The following is an 11305-nucleotide window of genomic DNA, read 5'->3' as shown; positions in this document are numbered from 1 at the left end:
TCACTTCTTCACCAACACCGATTGAGCCGCAGGGCTGTACCAGAGTAGCCGCTCATAGTCCGTCGGATTATAGCCGAGCATCTTATCCTGAAGTAACAAGATGACATCGTCTGAGCCGCCCCTAAACGGATGTTTAACGTCATCCAACAACTCCTTGTTAGGGTAAGGGATCAGCCGCCTAGGGCCATTTCTTCTCGACCCCCATAAAAGCGCTTTGCTTCCATTGCCCGCGAACAAGCGATAGCCATGTCCTCGAACTGTTGAACAGCCTCGGCTGAGAAAGTGAGGCGGTGCATCTCGAATCAGATTAAATGCTCTAGCAGGCCGACTCGAACTGCTAGAGTGGGGGGCTGGTGATGAGGCAAAATATGTCACTTTCCTTAGCACGGCTAAAGCATGACCCACCTCGGCCTTTATCATGCTGTGCTGCACCTCGGCACCAATCAGGTCGTGCTCCACCTCGGCCCCAATCATGTTGTGCTATTGCCTCGGCATTCAACAGGCCGTGCTCACCTCGGCCTCCATCAGGCCGTGCTACTGCCTCGGCCTCCAATATGCCGTGCTACGGCCTCGGCATCCATTAGGCCGTGCTACTGCCTTGGTCTCCATCAGGCCGTGCTCCACGTCGGCCTCCATCAGGTCGTGCTCCACCCCGGCCTCAATCATGTCGTGCTCCACCTCGGCACCAATCAGGCCATGCTCAACCTCGGCCTCAATCATACTGTGTTGCACCTCGGCACCAATTAGGCCATGCTCCACGTCGGCCTCCATTAGGCCGTGCTCCACCTCGGCCTCAATCTTGCCATGCTACACCTCGGCACCAATCATGTCGTGCTGTACCTCGGCACCAATTAGGCTATGCTCCACCTCGGCCTCAATCATGCCGTGCTACACCTTGGCACCAATCAGGTCGTGCTTCGCCTCGGCCCCAATCATGTCGTGCTGCACCTCGGCACCAATCAGGTCGTGCTCCACCTCGGCCTCCATCAGGCCGTGCTACTGCCTCAGCCTCCAATATGCCGCGCTACTACCTCAGCATCCATTAGGCCGTGCTACTGCCTCGGTCTCCATCAGGTCGTGCTCCACGTCGGCATACATCAGGTCGTGCTCCACCTCGGCCTCAATCTTACCGTGCTGCACCTCGACACCAATCAGGCCGTGCTCCACGTCGACCTCCATCAGGTCGTGCTCCATGTCAGCCTCCATCAGGCTGTGCTCCACCCCAGCCTCAATCATGTCGTGCTCCACCTCGGCACCAATCAGGCCGTGCTCAACCTCGGCTTCAATCATGACGTGCTGCACCTCGGCACCAATCAGGCCGTTCTCCACCTCGGCCTCATCTGGCCGAGCTGCCACCTTGGCCCGACGTCAACAACAAGGATTCCAGAAATGTGTTTCCGTCCACCTCTACATTCAAGGAACGTAGTCTATTCCGGAGGTCAGGAGTCTATCCACTACACGTCATCATGACGTCACACGGTTGATCACACCTAGTTAAGAGGGGAATATTCCAGGAATATTCCTGGAATCACGGAGCCACTCTCCTTGAGGACTCCACGCCTAAGTAGGACTCTTCACAATCGTCTCCCACTTACCCTCCATGAGCAGCCTATAAATACCAACGTAAGCCTCCATCACAAAGGAGGGATTACTCACTTCTCATACTGTAAAGCTCTCTTGAGCATCTGTTGTGGAAAGGTCTAACTTAGGCATCGGAGAGTCCCCCGTCGGGTCAGCCCGGCTCTCCTTGTCATTTCTTCTGTGCAGGTCAGCCAAAGCTCCATGAACTGCAGGAGAGATAGTCCAGTCAAATTTTTCGGCATCAAGTACCATTCCGTTTATTAATTGGCTGAATAGGTACCAAGTTTTAAAAGAACGATTCTAGGACGATTCCCGATTATAATCCTAAATTTACTCCCTTAATTCACGATGGGGTTCATTCATAGAAAATAAGAGAAAGCGAATGTACTCCATAGACGAGGAGAGCGATAGCTAGAGAAGGACTGCTAGTGTAACCTTCACCACCAGTTTATAGATTTTTTTTTTCCATTATATTATCAGTAGTACTCACTATTTATATGGACCATAGAACAATGTGATTTTGTGCTAAACAACGGGGTTCGAATAGGTTGATTAGCTACTTAATTTTCCAAAGAAAAAAAAAAGTTGACTAGCTTAATATGAGACAAATTAAGCACAAAATTAAAAATTAAAAATAAAAAAAAAATGCTCACGCTTTTTTGCATTCCCCAAATTGGTAGATTTGGATAATCCACGCCCACCCTAATTTTATTGCTAACATCATAGATCGGTTTTTATTTAAAATAAGATGAAACAATATCTAATCTCTCATTAGTCCCCACACTGGTGCAAGACTATCAAACCAAGTTGGGGTCTTTTGCATTAGTCAATTTTAATTAGTTAAGAGGAATGGATTCTTAGCCATGTGGAACCTCCACCAGAGGGTAGAAAAATGATACTCACCCATCCCTATAAAATTCAAAATTTTCACCCCTTATTTATGTCCACATGTACCCCCTCATTGGCCTTGCTAAAGCATAGGGCCACCCAATTATTATTTTTTAAATTAATTAGATTCCACAATTAGTTATGGATAGTTTTCCTTCACTGAAAGCTGAAGATGAAACAAGTCAAATTTCTATCATCACTCCTCACCTCTCTTCCTGCCATGGTTTCAAGTACCGGTACCATATCGGCCATATCAGCCTTATCCTATAGATATTGGCTGAAACCGATCTCCAATCCTTGACCGATCCCGATCGATCACTCGTAGCATTTCAAGGGTAAAAAAGTAAAAAAAAAATCGTACTTTTCTGAAAACCAAAGGGTAAAAGTGACCAATACTGACTGATCCTCTCCCATACCGATCCGATTCTTAGATCAATATCGATAGAGACCAATACCAATACCAATACCAATACAAATACAGAGAACTAGGTCATACGCTTCCCTTCTCTGTAAGGATTTTCTCCTCCCTCCATTAGGGTTTTGACGATAGCACGGCTCTCTTCCTGCTGCTATTCCAGGATTTGGTCTCCTCTCTGCACCTAATGGGTGAAATTTTAGAGGTTCTCCATACCCGTGAGGGGCTTGGTTAACGCCGGTAGTAGCATTTCTCCCCTCATCGGAGCTTTGGTCCAAATGGCCTTTCCCCCTCCCTCCCTTCCTTCTATTATTAAGTTTTCCCTCCTCTCTTCCAAACTTCCTCCCCCCCCCCTTACTTTTATTATTGCAGTTCTTGTTTTCCCCTTTGTCATTTTTCTATTACAGGTAATGGACGACACCGGTCGGGATTCCTGCTTAGATGATTACTCAATGGATTTCCCCAACCTATCTATAGCTCCGACCCCACATGAACAAAACCCACCTCTAGATCTGCCCGACCTAGAAATAAACGTCAGCTCTCTCAAATCATCTCCCTTTAACTGGAGGCTAGTCCTTGTCGGAAAAATTTTCTTCACGAGACAAATCTCCACCCTCAATGTATACAAAGCCCTCGCCTCTGCATGGAACCTCAAACGAGATCCCGAAAGTCTGCCAAATCGACAACCATATCTTCCTCATCCAAGTATCACATGAAGCTGAAGTCCACTTAGCTCTCTCGTGCAGCCTGTGGCTCATCAAAAACAATCTCATAGTGTTCAAACAATGACAAGAAGACATTGACCCCCTAAATCTCAATTTCTCTGAGTTTGACATTTGGGTCCATGTCTATAACCTACCACTCCATCTCTACACCAATGAAGTCGTTGAGCAAATCGTAAAGAAGATTGGAAAATCAATAGACCTGGAGTCGGTCATCAGTGGATCTAACCCTCTTTCGTAAAACTCCCATCGTTCTGCTTCTTCTGTGGCATTGTCGGACATGACTTAAGAGTCTGCAAACTGAAATAGATTTTTTATTCATCAGGGGCCCCAACCTTTCCCCCTCTTGTAGCAAAATCAAGTTGTACCTACTTCGAAGCCCTCTTTGGCAATTGGCTCATCTTGGACAGTCCAGGGAATAGGCCCCCGACGGCGACTCAGATGAGGCTCCTGGCAAAGGCCATTTTGATTGAACAAGGTGCCATCACCTTCTCTGATCCAAAACCTCACCCGTTGTCGAGCAAGGACATGCATCATTTTCACCCACAACTAATCAGATTGGTTAACCTGTTGACTCACCCAGAAGACTCCATCAGCAATAATAAGCCCAATGACTCTCTTAACCGAGAGCTTCCTTTTGCGGCCTGAAATGTCTATATCAAACGATGGTGCCACCCCCGGTCGACTTTCACTCACCACCTTCTGGGGACCCTCAACTGTACCCTAACATGTCAGCCCTAGCTAACATCGGATTACCACCCATTGTTTATGGGCCAAATCCAAACCAATCGGATGCAACAATTTACCGCACCACGCTCCACCTCTAATTCCATCGATTAGGCATAAGGATCACCCGGATTCTGGTCCACACCACTCTTCCACCTCCCAACTAGTACACCCTACCACCCTCACCCATCACAATATTGACACCAACCGCCCCACCACTAACCTCTGTACCCAAGTCACACCACCATCCACCACTAGCCCCATCACAAATATTGACACCAACCGCCGCACCACCAACCTCTGTACCCAAGTCACACCACCATCACCACGAACCCATGAACCATACCTGGTGTCATGACAAAAGCATCAAAAATTATCATCTTGATGTCCAAACCCAGCATTATGTCAACAAAATCACCATCTATAGTAATTGAAGAGCTAGCAAATGAGGCAGAAACCGCGAATCAAATTACAGGGCACAAGAGACGCAACCCCTATCCGACCCCCCTTTTATCCCAATTCAAGAAGCTTTGCGTCTCTTCCCCAGGGGAAGCACCCTCAGTCACTGGCCTTCTCACTTGGCACCCACCACGCACTAGGATGAAGTCTAATGCTCGTAACCATACAAGGGGTTATATAGGAAATATCCCACTTGAGAGCACTTCGACCATTCAGAACACTAGTAGGGTTCGAGAGGCTGCCCTTGATCAACCCCAACGGGAGTCATGAACATTCTTTGCTAGAATTGCCAAGGGAGCGGCCGACCCCTGATGATTCGCTATCTCCAATAGGTCTACAGATCACCCCAGCCGTGTTTGGTCTTCCTCATGGAGACCAAGCAATCTGCAATATATATGAAAAAAGTTCAATCCAAATTGGGTTTCTTGGATTCTTTCATTCTTGAACCACAGGGACGTTCCAGTGGGATTGCACTTTTCTGGAACCCAACCCTCTCCATCATCTTTCTCTCTGCCACAACAAACATGATCGATCTTCTAATATCTAATGAACCTTCCTTTCCTGCAGGTCTCAGGTTGTCTCTAATTTACAGCCCCCCTCAAGCCGACCATCAAAAAAAGTTTTGAGAGGACCTGACGTAGCTGGGCCGCACCATAAGCTGCCCTTGGTTGGTTGTCGGGGATTTCAACGAGGTCCTATCGGATAACGAAAAGTATGGCGGATGCCTAGAGAGAACCCCACAGTTACTTGCCTTTCAAACAACCATTGACAACTGCTATCTCAAGGAACTCAGTTTCTCTAGACCCCAATACTCTTGGTCTAATAAGCGAAAGGGAACGGATTTGATCATGGAAAGTATAGACAAATGTTTTTGCAATGGGGAATTTCTCCTCCTCTGCCCCGATGTCAAAATCCATTGACATGCGATGGTAAGATCCGACCACACTCCAATGTCCATCTCTTGGTCATTACAAAAACATCGCAACCATAGATTTCGGTTTAAATCTAAATGGGAAGGTCACAAGGAGCTCCGAACCCAGGTAGAAAATGGATGGCAAACGGAGGTTGCAGGTTCCCCCTCTTACAAGCTTCAACATAAGCTTAAAGCCTGCAACTCAAAACTTAGAGTCTGGCCGAAATGAACTTATGGCAATGCACAGGTGGAAATCTCCAAATTAAAATGCGATCTCGAGGCTATCCAATCTATGCTGCCCTCGGACCAGTCACAAGCCCAGGACCTTGAGTTGCATCAACAATTGGGAAAATTAATGCACTACGAGGAGAAATATTGGGAGCAGAGATCAAGGATACAATGGCTAAAGGCGAAGGATCGCAACACATCCTTCTTTCATACCTCAACGGCCGTTCGTCGCCATACCAACCGCATCACTACACTAAAAGGATCTACTAGACAATGAATTACAGAGGAGGCGGAGCTACATTCCCACATCAGGTCCTATTTTTGCTCTTTATTCACATACTCCCACCCCCCAAATATTAATGAATTTCTGGCCCCCATTAACTCAGTGATAGGAGCAGATACGAATACCCATTTCCATGCCCCCTTCTTGGAACCTAAAATTAAAACTGCGGTTTTCCAAATTGGTGGGTACAAGGCCCTGGGTCTGGATGGCATTCCAAGGAGGTCCTAACTCTAATCCCTAAATGGCAAGACCCATCAGAGATGGGGGACCTCAGTCCCATCAGCTTATGGTCATTCTTCTATAAGATCATTGCACAGTACCTAGCTAACCGACTGAAACCCTTATTAGATTCCATCGTGGACCAATCCTTGAGTGCCTTTGTCTCGGGCCGCTCCATATCCAAAAATATTTACATTGCCCATGAACTCCTATCCCATATGAAAAAATCCATATGCAAAGGGTGGTTTCCATGGCTCTAAAACTTAACCACAGCAAAGCATATGACAAAATTGAATGGCCCTTCCTAGAACAAATGCTACTAAAGTTGGGTTTTACAAGGCAATGGGTACAATGGGTGATGTAGTGCGTCTCGACAGTCGAGTATTTTATAAAGGTTAATGGCTCCATCATTGGCAATGTTCTGCCTTCACGTGGCCTGTGACAATGATGCCCTTTAAGCTTGTATCTGTTTATTCTCTGCCAACAGGCTATCCTCATACACTTCAACAAAGCATTATGCAACCAACAGATGCAGGGTATTTGGATAAGTAGGATGAGCCGCAAGATTTTGCACCTAATGTTTGCAGATGACTTCATGATTTTTTCAAAGGCCACCTTGAAGGACAGAACCACTATCAATGAAATCTTAACTGATTATTTCATGGCTTCTGGTCAAGAATTAAATCTGGAGAAATCTAAGGTTATGTTTAGCCAAGGTACTCTATCCACATCCCGCGCAAGCATAAGCACTGATCTCGACTTGTCTGAGGATCAATTTCATGGGATCTACCTCAGCCTCCCATCCTGCTTTGGAAAATCAAAGAAACAAATTTTTTCCTTCATCACAAAGAGAGTTAAAAGCAAGCTAAGCGGCTGGAATGAGAAACACCTATCGACAGGAGGAAAGGCTATTATGATTAAAGCAGTAGCATCTTGTATCCCCACGTATGCTATGTCATCATTTCTCATCCCCTGCGAAGTATGCAATGAACTCAATAGGATTATCTGGCGATTCTAGTGGCTAAACAATGAATGGAAGGGTGTCCACTGGATTAAATGGAATATTCTGTGCAAGGCAAAAAAGGAGGGGGGGCTTGGCTTCCGCGACTTCGCTTGCTTTAACCAGGCCCTGTTAGGACTCTTATGTGGGCTTAACTGATACTGATTGACCCATTATGCCCAAGAGAATAAGGACCATTCTAATTAGGAAACTTCTAGACCTATTCTATTGTGGGAATGGAATAGGGTTTAGGGATTCTATTATATATAGAATACTGACAGTCCCTGCAGTCATTACACTCATAATAATATTTTGGGAGCACTTCTTTCTCACAGAGCTAGTGTAGAGATAGAGAGAAGATCCCAGAGTAAGAGGCTGCAAAAGATCTCAGTAGAAAGACCAATATTGCGTGGTTCTTCATCATAGTTCGTGGTATAAGTATCAACCTTGATTTAGGGACTTTATTCACGCTCAACGAGTATGTGATCGATTTATTTCTATTATTCATTCTTGTATTCTATACACTGTAGGCCATTCAAATGATTCTAGGATTTAGAATCACTAACAGACTCTGCTCGCTAAACAAGGTTGGAGGATAATAAACCCCCAAAGCCTATGGGTACAGGTTTCAAAGGCACGCTATTTCCCCAACACTTGTTTTCTTGATGCTCCTCCACATCGTCCCAATAGTTCCTAGGGATGGAAGAGTCTATTAAAAGGAAGGGAGCTTATCCTTAAGGGTCTTCGCATACAGATGAATAATGGGGAGTCCACCAAAGTCTTTGATGATCCCCGGATCCCTACCATTTCCCATGGAAGAATTTCCTATCGGCCTGCCCACACCTCGGACCTTCTTGTTTGAGATCTCATCGACTGGAGATTCAAATGCTAGAAAACAGATATGTTACTCCTCTTCACCACGACAGAAGCTCATGCAATTCAAAAAATCCCAATCACCTCATGAGCTTGCGTGGATCGATGGTTCTGGTCCCTCTCCAATACGGGAAATTTTTCTTTTCTCTCAGCCTACTACTCTTGCCTCAATTCATCTGCAAATGGCACGCCTTCCCCTTTGTTGAAATTGTATATTGGCATTAACTTTAATGAGTATACAATGGTGTTCTTATATAGAGATTACAGTTATTGAGTTATAGACAAACTCTATGATCACATATGGGAGACTCAAACTCTAATAGTAATAGGGTAGGACTCTGTTAACATATGTGAGTAATAGACAAAAAGTCTATTATCACATGTGAGAGTCCTATTCCAACTCTGCTGTCTCATGAGGTAGTCTTGGACTGCAAGTAGTCTCTAGAGTTTGTGCTCACTAAAAATGCCTACAATGTAGGAGAGGTTGTTGAGTGTGAGTTGACTCTAGAGGTTGAGTTCGAGTGGGATGCTAACTGTCCTGATACACCCCCTCAAGGTGGGGATTTGAATGGTCGAATCCACAGCTTGTCCAGTAGAAAGGAGAACAATGTAGAGCTGAGAGCTTTGGTAAGGATATCGGCTATGGTCATGTGTTGAAATGAACTATACTTGAAGTTCCTTGGAGGCGACTTTATCACGAACGAAGTGGAAGTCAATTTCAACATGCTTGGTACGAGCATGAAAGACCGAATTAACTGAAAGGTAAGTGGCCTCAATGTTTTCACACCAAAGAATGGGTGCAATGGGAACAGGGATCCCTAATTCCTCAAAGAGAGAGCGAAGCCAAGTGAGTTCGGTGCAGGCATCAGCCACTGCTTTGTACTCAGACTCGGTGGAGGAGCATGCAACTGTCTTTTGCTTCTTAGAGGCTCAGGAGATCAGATTAGGACCCATATAGATGGCATAGCCTCCTGTGGATTTGTGATCTGCACTGTCACCAGCCCAGTCAGCATCGGAGAATGCTTGTAATTAGAGGGAACTAGATTTGGAAATGAACAACCCATGATCCTTGGTACCTTGGAGATAGCGTAGAGTCCGTTTGACTAGTGTCCAATGGTCTTCAAAGGGGGCATACATGAACTGGCAGGCACAGTTCCAACTTGGCAAAGTAAGATGGGAGAGTACAGAATTCTCCCCCCCCCAAATCAGTTTGAATGGCCCTGATGGAGCGAGAGAACTGACGTTCCACCAAGGCCTGAAAAGTACGAAAGGCAGAGTAAACATCAGACTTCAACTTTAAAGCAGTAAACCAAATATATTTAGAATGGTCATCAACAAATATAACAAAATAACGATTCCCATTTGAAGAAACTGTGGGGTGGGGGCCCCATACATCACTAAAAACCAAATCCAAAGAAGAGGAACTACGAGTACTAGTTTCACGTAGTGACAATCTACTGGCTTTGTCCATTTTGCAAGCAGAACATAAAGAAGGAGACTTCACGAGCTGATGACCAGGTAACATAAGATGAAGGACACGTTCATGAGGGTGCCCTAAACAATGATGCCAGCGACTGAAAGATGAGGCAGAGGCCAGATTGGCATAAGGTGACACTGGAATGGAATAGAGACCATGCTTACTATGTCCAGTGAAGAGGGTTTGATTGGTCTTCAGATCCTTCATAGAGAAAAAAGAGTGAAACTCAAAGTAAACATTACTGTCACAGCAAAATTGCTGAACAAATAACAAAGAACAAGTGAGAGTGGGAACATGTAAAACAGTAGAAAGAGAAAAGGAACAAGAGGGAGAAGAGATGGAAGCAGTGCCTATGTGAAATATAGGAAGGCCCTTACCATTACCAACCACAGGTTGGTTATTACCTGTGTATGGATCATAGGTGGAGAATTGGGTTAAGTCAGGGGTGGAATGGTGGGTGGCTCCAGTATCAGGGATCCAAGAGGTGGTGAAGGATTATGGAGGTGTGGGGTGATGGGGTGGAGGTGCGATGGTAGGGGGTTGAGGGGTAGGGAAGGGTGTAGTATGGTAGGCGTTGGGTTGAGGTGGTGGCCGATTGTAGGGATGGGGAGGGGTAGGTAGAATGGGGACTCTGGTAGGTCCCTGTGTGCGGCAGTAACAAGTGTCTGTCTGATGATTAGTGCATTCACAGATTGTGCATGGATTGTGAGCGAATGCATTAGAGTGACCAAATCCACTAGCACGGCCATGACCACAGCCTCGGGAGGAGCTTGTATCATGACCACCAATGGAAGGAGGGCCACGACCTTGGTGAGTGATATGGGCTGATGCATCGATTGTACGATCAACAATGGGAAGGCATGAGTGGAGAAGGTTCTCGTGACTCATAAGGAGACTATGCATGTTGGCGTAGGAGATGGGCTCCTTTTGTGCCATCATAATGGAGACAAGGGTTTGATATTCAATGTGTAGGGCCCGAAAGATGTGGATGTTAAAGTCTGCCGATGGGAGGAGCTTTCCTGTAGCTGCTACCTCATCAGAGAGATGCTTGGCTCGATGGAGAAACTGAGTAATGGTCTCATCTGGTTTGTGAACCAGATTTTGAAGGGAGACATTGAGATACAGAATCCTAGTTGTAGAAGGAGAACTGAATGTAGCATAGAGTGCATCCCAGATCTCTTTGCTAGTGGTCCGTCCAACTGCTAATGAAAATGCCTCTTCAGAGAGAGAGGCGATGAGAAGACTCATAATAAAAGCATCTTGTTCACGCCATGCCTTGGCTTTGATAGGGTCTTGAGGGCAACGATTGTCACCGGTGACATAGTCGAAGAGGCGTTGGCCAGTGAGATAGGGTACAACCTGTGTGCACCAATAAACATAGTTCTTAGATGTGAGCTTTAGAGATATCATATGATAAGCACCAGATAGGGATGTGGGAGGTGGGGATGGTTCATCCATGGTAAAAGAGGGAGGAGGTGGTTCGGTCATTAGGGATTGGGTTTTGTATGTGTAGCTTTTTTT

This window comes from Macadamia integrifolia, unplaced genomic scaffold (genome assembly GCF_013358625.1).
Source record: "Macadamia integrifolia cultivar HAES 741 unplaced genomic scaffold, SCU_Mint_v3 scaffold1866, whole genome shotgun sequence".
Taxonomy (NCBI): Eukaryota; Viridiplantae; Streptophyta; class Magnoliopsida; order Proteales; family Proteaceae; genus Macadamia; species Macadamia integrifolia.
Note: the sequence above shows the minus strand (reverse complement) of the source record.